This window comes from Bos grunniens, chromosome 20 (genome assembly GCF_055505025.1).
Source record: "Bos grunniens cultivar Pamir isolate PY7600 chromosome 20, Bosgru_T2T1.0, whole genome shotgun sequence".
Classification (NCBI taxonomy): Eukaryota; Metazoa; Chordata; class Mammalia; order Artiodactyla; family Bovidae; genus Bos; species Bos grunniens.
Window position 1 is genome coordinate 54,453,283 of NC_141184.1, and position 15,440 is coordinate 54,468,722.

Genomic DNA, 15,440 nt, shown 5'->3' on the forward strand with positions numbered 1-15,440 from the left:
AATGTGGACTAAGACAAAGCTAAAATGGCTTTGTCAGAGCTGGAGTTGGAAAGTGGCAGGAAGAGGAGGACAAGGAATAAAACTTCTGCCCCTTCCATAATGGGGTCCCAGGATGATAAATCTTTCTCCCTGTGCGTGCATGCCAAGTCGCTTCAGTCGTGTCTAACTCTTTGTGACACTATGGACTGTAGCCCACCAGACTCCTCTGTCCATGGAATTCTCCAGGCAAGAATACTGGAGTAGGTTGTCATGTCCTCCTCCAAGGGATCTTCCTGACCCAGGGATCAAACTCATGTCTCCTGTGGCTCCTGCATTGCAGGTGGATTCTTTACTGCTGAGCCACCAGGGAAGCCCCCTTCTCCCTATACTCACAAGCAGTGTTATAAGTTGAGTGCCGGCCTTGAGCAGTCATCCACTCAGGATCAAACAAGGCCTTGATTTTTAGGATTTGCTGTGCATGAACCCCCATGTTTGCCTGGTTAATGATGGTTATCTGAACCTCATGGGGGGAATTTGGTGTCTGGCATCAGTGTTTCAAATCTTGGCTTATCTGCAGTTGCTGTATGACTTTGTGCCCTTCCTATACCTCTCTGAGTCTCGGTTTCCTATGCCTGAAATGTTTGTCTCCCAGATCTGCAAGATGTTAGCTCCTTTTCATTTTTTAAGCCTGAGTTTGAAGATTTTCTTCCCAGACCAATCTTCCCTGAAGACTCGATTGAAAGACTTTCCTTGTTATTCTCCTTTGAAACCCTGGTTGGCGTCCTTCTTAACTTGGTATTTGTATTACATATTCACTGTTTATTTCCTGCTTCGAAGTGTGTATCCCCACTCTACCACATGCAGGGACCACTGCCTCCTGGGCCTCAAGTTTACCCAAGCCAGGCCAGTGCTTACCCACTGCTGCTGTTGCTGCTGCTGAGTCACTTCAGTAGTGTCCGACTCTGTGCGACCCCATAGACAGCAGCCCACCAGGCTCCCCCATCCCTGGGATTCTCCAGGCAAGAACACTGGAGTGGGTTGCCATTGCCTTCTCCAATGCATGAAAGTGAAAAGTGAAAGTGAAGTCACTCAGTCGTGTCCAACTCTGTGCGACCCCACAGACAGCAGCCCACCAGGCTCCTCCGTCCATGGGATTTTCCAAGTAAGAGTACTGGAGTGGGGTGACATTGCCTTCTCCGGTGCTCACCCACAGAGGTCATCAAATAATATTGCCCACCTTGAATGAAAACATATGAAGTGGGATGATTACAATACTTGCCATACCTGATCATTGTAAGGATTACGTGCACCTGGCACCTGAAAGCAATTAATAAACAGTAGCCATAATTAAAAGTACCTGTTCTGCACATGCTCTTTGTGTTTTAGGGCTGGTGTGGCCCTACAGATGGAGGGTGGAGGTAAAGCAAGTGGATATTCATGATTCCAAGAAAATGGGTGTTACAGTCCCCATTATACAGATGACAAACAAACAACTGAGACTCAGAAAGGAAGAATGATTTGCCATCCAGCTGAATATATAGATTTGCTTTGTTTTTAGGAAGCAAACCAGAACACATGAAGTGCCCTTCAATCAATTACCTTTAATGGTTATGATGTATATATTTATTCTGGGGCTATAGTTTAATTCCGTGTGATAACAACTTCTAGAATAATCTTTTTAGCCTGAGAGGCCTTAAAAATAAAAAATATCTTCTAGCCCCTAAAGATGGATTTGATTTTGAGAGTCGAGTTATTCAGAGGCAAAATAAATGATTAAATTATTAAAGAGGTCACCTAGCAGGATGATCTCTTTTGATCTATAATATGGGTTGTGAACATGACTTTTGTTCCAGTTCATTGAGAAGAATAAACCCATGTGAATACCCAAGGAAAAAAAAAGTAGTAGTCTTTTTAAAGCATAGCAAAAGACAAAGCAGAAAACAAAAATCTTCCACAATTAATGTACCCAAGAGCAACCATCATCAATATTTTGGTGTATTATTTTCCTAGCCTTTTTCACATTTTTTTGATGTCAGGATCATTCTTTATATATGATTTTATATCATGTTTTGCTTTATTCTGTTTGTTTAAAATTTGTCAAATGTTTTTACCGTATCACTGAAAATTCTTCTGACATATAATTTATAACAGCTGCATAATAGTCTATCTTTTGGATGTTCCAGAATTTATTTAAACAGTCTCCTGATGTTGTTTTCATTTTTAACCACATATTTGTACATAAATCTTTGTCTGCATTTTTGCCTTTTCTTTTGGATGATTTCCTAAATGGGGAGCTGGTGAGTCAAATGATATGAACATTTTTTACAAATTACTTCCTTTTTTTAAAGAAAATTGTATTCTCTTTTCTGGTTGCAATACAGACTCATCACAGAAACAAACCAAAAACCTCTGACATTTAAAAACAAAAATAAAATCACCACTATTTGTCTCTGCATACTCACCTAATTTCTTCATTTTCTTTTTTTCTTACATTACTCCTTCCTTCCCTTCCAAGTAAAACAACGGGATCATATTACTAACATTTTTTGAAACTGCTTTGTAATTTGCTTTTTTTACCTAGCAGTAGACTGTGAACACAAAGACACAGTATTTTTCAATATGTTAAATTGATGTCCACAAAGACCTATCAGTGTCCACTCTCATCAAGATACAAATTCTGTTTCCAAATAGTCAACCTTTCCTATGAGATTTTTATAACTCTTTCAGCATATATAAAGCTCTTATACGTACAAAGTTTTGTTTCTGAATTGAATATTCCCTTCTAGACTGAAAGCTTCATGCAAGCAGGTCAATTTATTGCAGTCACTGTATGCCTATTATTTATGTATCACGCTCTGTTCAGCTTAAAGAAACTCAGGTGAGCAAAGGAGGATTGGAATTCCTACAGAGAACTGACAGCCCAGACTATCTTAAACTAATCTTGCCAAAATTTGTCACTCCATCCTAAAATGCTGCAGATATAAACAAAATATACACCATGCCTGAAAAAAGAGCCGGATAAGTAGAAATGTTGAATTCTATGAAAGGCAATTTGTATACGGAAGTCTATTTGAAATCTGACTGAATTTTAGATACATGATACTTTCCTAATGAATAAACATGGCCCTTTAATTTTATGTTAAATGCTTAATGATAGGGTTTTAATTCTCCTTATTATGGTTTTAAAAGAAAGTGCAAATGTTACATGTACTGGCTATGCAAACAGTGGGGAAAAAATATTTTAGGTTGAATTTCTCCAGAAAAAGAGGCTGCTTGATTTACTCCAGTTTCCAAAATGCAAGCTCAAAAGCACTATTTGCTTGAAGGTTTTAATTTCTCAAAACTTAAGCAGTAAGGCAATATCTGGCTTTTATTCTTTGATTTTCTCTCTCTTAATGAAACATTAAAAGGACTACTATACCGTTGATTGAACCATTAGAGACAAGTCAGAGGACTACAAAGAAATGAAAGCTCTGTTTGCCAGGTACTTCTAAGGTAAGGCTGCCTGGCTGTGCAGGAGCAGGGCTGAAAGTGGGCAGGGGCAGTATAAGAATTCTCCTGAGGAAAGGTTCAGTTATGTCACAGAACTGTCTTGGAAGCTAATTTATAAAAAGAGAAAATAAAAAGTGCTTGGTCTGGGGTGACAATATCACTGGGGGTTAGCACATTCTAGTAATTCACAATTCTACTCTTGCTTATTATTAATATCAAAGCATTAGCAGATTTCTTCTGAAATTATAACAAGCCATGATAAGAGTATGGCTAATGCCTTACTTTGATGTTATTAAAAACTCTAATTCATAGTTTGGATAACCTAGCCATGCCCTGTGCCACAGTATTAATGCATAGAGGGAAAAATTTGGACTCAAATTTCCTGGATCATGAAAATTCAAAACAAAGGCAATATTGCTGCCACTCAAATCTGAAAAGCCGTTCTGATTCAAAGACCAGATTTCCTGATTAAAAATTTGCAATCAGATCAGGTTTCGGAGGATGCAAAGTTATGTGGGACAAGCATTATTAAACCTTTCAAAGTTCTAGTATAGCCACTCGAGGTTTTCCACCGTGCCTTCTGGAGTCACAGTCACCTTTGAAGTGTTTGAAGCTGTGAGTCTCAGTTACTTATTATTGGGACACATTTGCCTTCACTGAACAGTACAAAGCTTCTAAAAACATGCATCTGAATTACCCTGCAGGTACATTACTACAATATTCATTACTAACTCCTCAGATTCACACTGGATCTATTAACAAGTATATTTATAAAATGGATAAAAGATACTGGAAAAGATAATCTTGCTTCAGACACATACTTTGGGCAATATACATTTGAGAAATCACCCCATACAAAAGGTGGTCAATCCTGTTTTAAGGCCTGGATGCACAAACAGCAGTGACAGAAAATACCAAGTGATTCTTTATACAATGTAAATGTGAAGCTTTCTTTTCCTTTTTTTTTTTTTTTTTGGACAAAGAATAAATTCTTCTCTTACAACCACAGCCTCTTCAAACTAAGTTATCCTTCAAGTGCCAGACTTAAAGATGATCTGCTATGGAAGGAATCATGTCAGTATAAGCTTGCAGTAATAAAAATCTCCCTGCTCTCTAACTTAAAGCTCCTTTGTTCCTGCGAGGTAAGTCCATTCACCGCTTCCCCGGGGCCATTTCATGTCCAGAGTGCTGTGGCAATGGTCCCAGAGATGAGAATATAGTCTAGCTTTATCTTTAGAGCATCTTTAAAATATAGATTACAAGAGAGAAGCTGACGACAAAGTGCTGCAATGTGGTATTTAGAGCGCGCCGTGCTCTGCAGACAGAAGCCTGCCACTACATTAATTCATCTCGCACCATTTTCTGTTCTCATTATAATTTTATCTTAGGAATTAATACATTCTGCCATTTTCTATTCTGGTTACAATCTAGAGAAATCCGTGAGGCTGAATACATTTTGTACCACTTTGTTCTGCTTATAATGCTAAGATGTTTTGAAGAATGGATTAGTTCAATGCCACTTTTCCTACTTTATCTTGAGAATAAGACCTTAAACAGTTAGAAAACTTTACCCAGCATTGGGGTGAATGCATTTTTAGTACCAAGATTGCATAAAGAAGGGAAAGTAGATAAAGTCTTGGCTTTTGCTTTTAAAGTCACATTGGCCTTACAGAAATTTTAAAGAGAACATGCAAAAAGTAACAGAAAATATAAGTAAGGCTATCAGCCATATGATGAAGGCCTTTCTAAGAAAGAAAAGTTCTCATCATGAGCCATTCTTTCTCCTAAGTGAAGAAAACTGAAGTCCCTCCATTGCATGTTTTTTAAAAAGCCCTAACAGTTGAAACTACACAAAAATCCTAACAAAGACAGATTCAAATTTAGTTAGATATGTAAAAAAATGTAAAAATGTCCTCTTTATACTACAGGTACCAATGTCGCTAAGCTGTTCTGAAGAATCATGTAATAATCAAGTTTCTTTGGTCACCAAGTCAACATGGTAAGAATGATTTTTTGTGTGGGATTCGATTGGTGAGAGAGGTGCTCAAAATAATGAAAAACTATTCTGACAAAACATGGTCCACTGGAGAAGGGAATGGCAAACCACTTCACTATTCTTGCCTTGAGAACCCCATGAACAGTATGAAAAGGCAAAAACACAGGACACTGAAAGATGAACTGCCCAGGTTGTAGGTGCCCAGTATGCTATGGAGAAGAGTGGAGAATAACTCCAGAAAGAATGAAGAGATGGAGCCGAAGTGAAAACAACACCCAGCTGTGGATGTGACTGGTGATGGAAGTAAAGTCCAATGCTGTAAAGAGCAATATTGCATAGGAACCTAGAATGTTAGGTCCATGAATCAAGGCAAATCAGAAGTGGCCAAACAGGAGATGGCAAGAGTGAAAATCAACATTTTAGGAATCAGTGAACTAAAATGGACTGGAATGGGTGAATTTAACTCAGATGACCATTATATCTACTACTGCGGGTAAGAATCCCTTAGAAGAAATGGAGTAGTCATCATGGTCAACAAAAGAGTCTGAAATGCAGCACTTGGATGCTATCTCAAAAACGACAGAATGATCTCTGTTCGTTTCAATACCACAGGAATCTAAGTCTATGCCCTGACCAGTAATGCTGAAGAAGCTGAAGTTGAACGGTTCTATGAAGACCTACAAGACCTTCTAGAATTAATACCCAAAAAAGATGTCCTTTTCATTTTAGGGGACTGGAATGCAAAGGTAGGAAGTCAAGAAACACCTGGAGTAACAGGCAAATTTGGCCTTGGAGTACAGAATGAAGGCGGGCAAAGGCTAATAAGAGTTCTGCCAAGAGAATGCACTGATCATAGCAAATACCCTCTTCTAAGAATACATGAGAAGCCTCTACACATGGACATAACCAGATGGTCAATACTGAAATCATATTGATTATATTCTTTGCAACCAAAGATAGAGAAGCTCTATACAGTCAGCAAAAACAGAACCAGGAGCTGACTGTGGCTCAGATCATGATACTCCTTATTGCCAAATTCAGAGTTAAATTGAAAAAAGTAGGGAAAACCACTAGACCATTCAGGTATGACCTAAATCAAATCCCTTATGATTATACAGTGGAAGTGACAAAGATTCAAGGAATTAGATCTGATAGACAGAGTGTGTGAGGAACTATGGATAGAGGTTTGTGACATTGTACAGGAGGCAGTGATCAAGACCATCCCCAAGAAAAAGAAATGCAAAAAGTCAAAATGGTAGTCTGAGGAGGCCTTACAAATATCTGAGAAAAGAAGAGAAGGGAAAGGCAAAGGAGAAAAGGAAAGATATATCCATTTGAATGCAGAGTTCCAAAGAATAGCAAGGAGAGATAAGAAAGCCTTACTCAGCGATCAATGCAAAGATAGAGGAAAACAACAGAATGGGAAAGACTAGAGATCTCTTCAAGAAAATTAGAGACACCAAGGGAACATTTCATGGAAAGATGGGCTCGATAAAGGACAGAAATGGCATGGACCTAACAGAAGCAGAAGATATTAAGAAGAGGTGGTAAGAATACACAGAAGAACTGTACAAAAAAGATCTTTACGACCCAGATAATCACAATGGTGTGATCACTCACTCACCTACAGCCAGAAATCCTGGAATGTGAAGTCAACTGGGACTTAGGAAGCATCACTATGAACAAATCTAGTGGAGGTGCTGGAATTCCAGTTGAGCTATTTCAAATCCTGAAAGATGATGCTGTGAATGGGCTGCACTCAGTATGCCAGCAAATGTGGAAAACTCAGCAATGGCCACAGGACTGGAAAAGGTCGGTTTTCATTCCAATCCCAAAGAACGGCAATGCCAAAGAATGCTCAAACTACCGCACAATTGCACTCATCTCACACACTAGCAAAATAATGCCAAAATTCTCCAAGCCAGGCTTCAGCAATACATGAACCATGAACTTCCAGATGTTTAAGCTGGTTTTAGAAAAGGCAGAGGAACCAGAGATCAAATTGCCAACATCCGCAAGATCATGGAAAAAGCAAGAGAGTTCCAGAAAAACATCTATTTCTGCGTTATTGACTATGCCACAGCCTTTGACTGTGTGGATCACAACAAACTGTGGAAAATTTTTAAAGAGATGGGAATACCAGATCACCTGACCTGCCTCCTGAAAAATCTGTAAGCAGGTCAGGAAGCAACAGTTAGAACTGGACATGGAACAACAGACTGATTCCAAATTGGGAAAGGAGTACATCAAGGCTGCATAATGTCACCTTGCTTATTTAACTTATATGCAGAGTACATCTTGAGTAATGCTGAAGCCCAAGCTGGAATCATGACTGGGAGAAATATCAATAACCTCAGATATGCAGATGACACCACCCTTATGGCAGAAAGTGAAGAAGAACTAAAGAGCTTCTTGATGAAAGTGAAAGAGGAGAGTGAAAAAGTTGGCTTAAAGCTCAACATTCAGAAAACTAGATCATGGCATCCGGTCCCATCACTTCATGTCAAATAGATGGGGAAACAGGGGAAACAGTGGCTGACTATTTTTTGGGGCTCCAAAATCACTGCAGATGGTGACTACAGCCATGAAATTAAAAGACGCTTGCTCCTTGTAAGAAAAGTTATGACCAACCCAGACAGCATATTAAAAAGCAGAGACATTACTTTGCCAACAAAGGTCCGTCTCATCAAAGCTATGGTTTTTCCAGTAGTCATGTATGGGTGTGAGAGCTAGACTATAAAGAAAGCTGAGAGCCGAAGAATTGATTCTTCTGAATGGTGGTGTTGGAGAAGACTCTTGAGAGTCCCATGGACAGCAAGGAGATCTAACCCGTCCATCCTAAAGGAAATCAGTTCTGAATACACATTGGAAGGACTAATGCTAAAGCTGAAACTCCAATACCACCCGATGTGAAGAACTGACTCACTGGAAAAGACCCTGATGCTGGGAAAGATTGAAGGCAGGAGGAGAAGGAGACAACAGAGTGTGAAATGGTTGGATGGCATCACTGAGTCAATGGACATGAGTTTGAGTAAACTCCAGGAGTTGGTGATGGAAAGGAAGGCCTGGTGTGCTGCAGTCCATGGGTTCACAAAAGTCAGACATGACTGAGCGACTGAGCTGAATACAGTTTGGTGGGCTTCTCAGGTGGTGCTAGTTGTAAAAAACCCAGCTGCCAATGCAGGAGATGTAAGATTCAATCCTGGGTCAAGAGATCCCCTGGAGGAGGGCATGGCTACCCACTCCACTATTCTTGCCTAGATAATCCCATGGACAGAGGAGCCTGGCGGGCTACAGTCCTATAGGGTCACAAAGAGTCAGACACAACTCAAGCAACTTAACACACACATATACAGTTTGGGGTAATATTACAATTTTGCAGAAAGTCCAACTGTGGTGATGACTGTAAACTGTCTTTCAATTTGCTGGAGGAAGATAGGCATGCTGAATATCATCAGGATGCAAAATACCATCTTAAGCTATTGTTTTGTCTTTTACCTGCTCCCTTCCCCCACATGCTCTAGACCTTTCTCTAGTTTCTCATTTGCCTGTCTCTTTTATTCAACAATACACATTTGTGACACCGACTTGGGAGTACATTCTGCATTTGGGAAACAAAATAAAGTTATTTGATATCGGTATCTCCAATCAAATTAGCTGATTTAACCACAGATACACTACTCAAGTAAAAGCCCTTACCTTCATCTATTTAGTTTGTTCCTCTGCCATTCCCTTTGGTGTTGATTGCAGATTTTAACCCCCTTAAAAAACAAACAAACAAACAAAAACCTCCTTCCTTTCCAGTTTCTCCCTATTCCCTTCAGAAACCATAACTTCTTTTTGCAGGAAAAACCAAAGAAAAAGGTCAGCATAGGCCCCTCTTCTACCATCTCCCCAAAATGTATCCAAATTTATACCTACTTTTCCCTCTGAGCAATCCAGGCAGTGGGTGAAGTGTTCCTTCTCACCTCTGGGGCTCCTCAGTCCATCTGGTCACAGCCTCAACCATCCCACTCCTTCCAGGATCTCACTCCATCAATCCCTGGCTCTCCTTCCTATACACTCACCCTCCCCTTTTGCTACTAAAGGGGTGGACCCTTTAGCATAAACTCAAATATCAGTCCTCTTAACCTTAAAATATAACAATTAACAAATGTCTACACATTTTAAATCCCGGATACCACTCAAATTATCACCTTGTTTCTTATTTCCACTCAGCTGAACCTTTTCTCCTCCTACTAATTTCTAACACTTTGTAGTTCTGCCCTGTTTCATCACAAGACCTGCTCTCCCAGCCCCAAGGTCACTAATGGCCTCATTGTTGGAATACCTAATGGACACACTTCTATCCTTATCTTGTTTCTCCACAGTTGACACTGTAGACTGCATCTTCCTGCTTGAAGCTGTTTTGTTTTGGTTTCAATTTTTTTTGCTTCAAGGACACTATACTCTCCTAATTCTTTTCCCTCACATGGCTGGTCCTTCTCAGTTTCATTCACTGATCCTTTCATGCTCCCCTAAAAGGCTGCTGTGTCCCAGGGCTCCACTGTTAGCCAACATCTGCTTTTCTATGTGCTTCCAAATCCAAGGCTTCCTTCATCCTTGCCTGCCTGCCTATCCCTGACTCCCTATTCTGCATCTGTTTGTACATCTTGGGATCAGCAATGGCCATTTTCATCAACATCACCTTATCTTCCTTAAATCCCAGCCAGGGAGGGTAAGATATGGGAGCTCAGGTCACTTTCAGATAGCTCTGCAAGGAATGATTTCACTTTTCACAACTGGACAGTTAGAAAGAAAACCAAGGGGCTTCCTTGGTGGTCCAGTGGTTAAGACTCTGGGCTGCCAATGCAGGGAGAAAGGGTTCAATCTCTGGTCAGGGGACTAAGGTCTCATGTGGCACGGTCAAAAGATTTTTTTTATATTTTTTCCTTAAATACAAAAAAAAAAAATGAATAACACAATTTCTATTTCTCAAGCCCTTGTATTAAACACACTGGAATTCACCCAGTTCTATCAGGCTGCCTTACAGATAACCTGGGATCACCAAGATAACCTGAGGTCTCATAAAATTACTGAGCTCACTAAGCATGTTACCAGCATCACAGATCCCCACCCACCTTGTCCCCATTACCTGGCTACTTACAAACAGTCTCTGGTTCTCAGACTATGAACATAGCCAGATGTCAACACTGGTTAGGGTTCACACAGTGACGCTGGAAACACTGGCAGACTTGATTTTCTTGGGCTCCAAAATCTCTGAAGATGGTGACGGCAGCCATGAAATTAAAAGACACTTGCTCCTTGGAAGAAAAGGAGCATATCCAGGCAACAATCTATGACAAACCTAGACAGCATACTAAAAACCAGAGACATTACTTTGCCAACAAAGGTCCATCTATTCAACGCTATGGTTTCTTCAGTATTCATGTGTGGATGTGAGAGTCAGACCATAAAGAAAACTGAGTGCTGAAGAATTGATGCTTTTGAGCTGTGGTGTTGCAGGACTCTTGAGAGTCCCTTGCACTGGAAGGAGATCAAACCAGTCAATCTTAAAGGAAATCAGCCCTGAATATTCATTGGAAGAACTGATGCTGAAGCTGAAGCTCCAATACACTGGCCACCTGATGCAAACAACTGACTCACTGGAAAAGACCCTGATGCTGGGAAAGATTGAAGGCAGGAGGAGAGGGGGCAACAGAGGATGAGATGGTTGGATGGCATCACCGACTCAATGGACATGAGTTTGAGAAAGCTCTGGGAGTTGGTGATGGACAGGGAAGCCTGGCGTTCTGCAGTCCATGGGGTTGCAAAGAGTTGGGCATGACTGAACCACCGAACTGAACTGGAACAAGAACATGCAATACAATAGGGGAAGGTTCCAAAGATCAGAAAATGGTTCACATAGCAGTCATCTTTCTTAAGAGTTTTCCAATAAGACTAGTTTTGCCTGTCAGAGGAGCAAAGATTTAAACATCATAAAATCAACTCTCAAGACACTTAACATCCATTTTATACTTAGAGAAGATTTCAACCAGCTACAAGTGTATAATTTTAAAATTCAGCTTATTCAGCAGTGTGAATATGGAGAAGGTAATTGCATGTCACCAATTTAGAACCATCAATCGGAAGAGAAGTTATCCAAGATCCCTCATGGTATTTAGGATAAGGTTAAATAGAAGGAAATGTCTTTTATAAATATGTGAAGGAAAGGGGCTAGGGTTATTTCTATGTACTGTTTATATTTAGTTACTCCTTTTATTCTAAAACTACACCATTGTTGCTATTTGTGGCTTAAATACAACCTACAATAAGGAAATGGACAAACCATACCTCTAAAATGTCCAGCTAAAGTCAACTTTAAAAACTCTCCAATGGAGGCTCTTCTGAAGAGACAGCATTGACTTTGTGTTGCCTGGATAGCCATTTTAAAAATAAATCTACCATCTGAAAGAACTCAGACCTAATGGTACCCTCTAAAGGAGACACTTGATTCTCACTGGAAGTGGAGTGGCTGATTCCCTCTTCTGTGGACTGAACACAGATGGGACTTTAATCAAACATAATTTTAAATGACACCTGCTATTAAAATGTTATTCTGTGTGAAAAGCAAGGCTTTGAGACTGAACATATGAATAGACATTTTCACGCCTTCCATTCATTTCTCTAAATTTCCAAAACAGGTTTGCAATAGCCTACGAGAAGAACAGTGCTTAGGTGCCCAGGGACCACCTTTAGTAGTACAACAACAATAGTTCCCTCTTCCATCTCATTCAGTCCTGGTTCTTGGATGCAATTAACTCTAATTGCAATGGCATCCAGTCTGATGGAGACTCTGGGCTGTGAGGGATGGAGCTGAAACCACTCATTTCCCTGAAGACCATGGACCTTCAGGGGGTAATGACTTTGTGTCATTATATCCAGAACCAAAATTCAGCTGAGAGACTAAAGGTTAACAGTTCTATTTCCCATTACCCAGCAGCTCTGGCTGGTGGTTCCTATTCATGTTGTGATAGCCTCCACTAAGTTTCTCATCAAATCTTACTGCTTCAAGCTTAAAAGACTCTCTCTTTAGTGAGAAACAGCAGTTTTTTTTTTTTTTTTCCAGGAAAATAAGTTTTAGAAATGTTTAAAAAAAATAGGAAAAGTGCATGAGACAAGGCTTAAAGATGGCATAGCACTTTTTGATGTATTTAAATGAGAAAAAGAAAAACATAAATATATGTCAGCTTAAGCAAGAAAAGCCAAAATAAACTTCTTACTTTTTCCTACTATATTACAGTAGCTAGAAAGACTGTAAATTTTTTCTTTTGCATTTTTCATGTAATCATCCTTCTTACAATAGTATTATGTAAAGCAGAGGCATAAACATATTGTTCATTTAAAACTAAGCATTCAGTTATAGTCCAGGGATTACTATGGAAAGTTGTTAAATAGATCCCTGGGGCAATGGAAACTAGATTTTTTTTTGTTTTTCTTGGTTCCCATCAGACTCATTTCCAAACCCTGTGGGGTTTTATCAAGCTAGGTTTCAAGTGTCCTGATCCTTTCAGACTTCAATTAACTTGTGCTGTTATGTTAGTTTTAATTCAGGCTTGTGTTGCTCATCTCCAGTGAGAAGAAAACCAACCTAAGAAATGAGGTTAAGCAAAGTGCTGGCTGGGAATTTGTTTAAAAAAAAAAAAAAAGAAGAAGAAGAAGAAGAAAAAAAAAAAAATGGTTCCCAAGAGAGGGAACAAACATTCTAAGCTACTTTGACTATTACAAACAGAATCTCGGACAACCTCCCAGGGTCTGGTCTAAGGGGTGACAACAAACGCGGACACCGACCCAGTGGCTCTGGCAGAAGCTGAACCGTGCCTGGCAGGCCAGTGAGCAGCAAACAGGTTCGTACAGCACACAGCCAGGAATTGGGGAGCAATCAGAAGGGCTGCCCGCTTCCCCTCTTCTGCCTTGCATTCACATCTCTCTCGTTCATTCCTATCGAGCCAACTCTGAAGCTGTTCAAAGAGGATTGGCTATTGCTCCTGTCAGCCTCCTGGCAGCCCTCAACCACATCCAGCTTTACTGAAACCAGTGACTGGCTTCAAAAGAGAAAGCCAGCAGGAAAAGAGAAAGAAAAGAGGAGAAGAAATAGACAGCAAGCAGACAATAGGGAGGCAACTCGGAAGTTTTACGTAGGAGCTACTGGCTCCACATCAGCAAGCCAAACAGGGCAGTTTTTAAAGGGAACCTAGACTTGAGTCAATCATGAGTAATAATCTTTGAAAAGGGTGACTACAGCATATGCTTTAACAAGGAATAGACTAAACAATGTGGCCTGTGTGTCTTCTTTAATGTTTACTACATTCTTTTTGTAGAAATCCCCATAACATTAAAAAAATTTTTTTTGCATGCACGTTTATATTGTATCATCCTCATGCAAACAAATGCTCTTATAATGGCAAGGATATTAATGTTTACTGTGACCACATGCTTGGCTTTGTACTAAGCACTTCGCTTGTCTTATCTCAGTTTATTTTCACAACAACCCTATAAGAAAAGTCCCCCTAAGATGTTTATTTGTGAAATACCACACAAACCTCTCATTTAACTGATGAGAAAACTGAAGATAACTTGCTTGAGGTCACACAGCCAGTAAGTGGTGGTAAGCTGGGACTCAAACCTAGGATTTCTGGCCCCAAAGCCATTTTCTTAGAGCAATCACTCTGAGAGCAAATGTCAATATCTAATTCACCTGAGCCTCTGATTTCTCAGTCAGTTTAATGAGGATATTGGATGATACTATCTCCTAGTTCTGAAATGATCTGTTAAACAAAGCCCTGCTAACTTAGCAGGAAAAAGGAGTGTTCTGGAACCCTTTTCCATCAGCTTGCAGGAAGCCCTTTAAGGGACAGCTTTGATCTCCATTCAGTAAATAAGAATAAGAGTCCAAGATCTACAACCAGAAATTAGTCTCTCGGTGTGAACTCCAGATATGCTTGGAAATAAGTGTATCCAAGCATTCTTCCTGTATGTGATGAATCTGAGAAAGTCTATCCTCCTAACTAAAAAAAAAAAAAAAAAAAAAAAAACAAATCCTTCATGGATTCTATTCATCAGCTACAAGCCTTTCTTTTGCGCATCTCATAGCAAATTCCTCATCAGTCCAGTTCAGTCGCTCAGTCATGTCCGACTCTTTGAGACCCAATGAATCGCAGCATGCCAGGCCTCCCTGTCCATCACCAAGTCCCAGAGTTTACCCAAACTCATGTCCATCAAGTCGGCGATGACATCCAGCCATCTCATCTTCTGTCATCTCCTTCTCCTCCTGCCCCCAATCCCTCCCTGCATCAGGGTCTTTTCCAATGAGTCAACTCTTTGCATGAGGTGGCCAAAGTACTGGAGTTTCAGCTTTAGCATCATTCCTTCCAAAGAAATCCCAGGGCTGATCTCCTTTAGAATGGACTGGTTGGATCTCCTTGCAGTCCAAGGGACTCTCAAGAGTCTTCTTCAACACCACAGTTTAAAAGCATCAATTCTTCAGCTCTCAGCTTTCTTCACAGTCCAAACTCTCACATCCATACATGACTACTGGAAAAAAGCTATGGTACATATACACAATGGAGTATTACTCAGCCATTAAAAAGAATACATTTGAATCAGTTCTAATGAGGTGGATGAAACTGGAGCCTATTATACAGAGTGAAGTAAGCCAGAAAGAAAAACACCAATACAGTATACTAACGCATATATATGGAATTTAGAAAGATGGTAACAATAACCCTGTGTACGAGACAGCAAAAGAGACACTGATGTATAGAACAGTCTTATGGACTCTGTGGGAGAGGGAAAGGGTGGGAAGATTGGGAGAATGGCACTGAAACATGTAAAATATTATGTATGAAACGAGTTGCCAGTCCAGGTTCAATGCATGATACTGGATGCTTGGGGCTAGTGCACTGGGACGACCCAGAGGGATGGTATGGGGAGG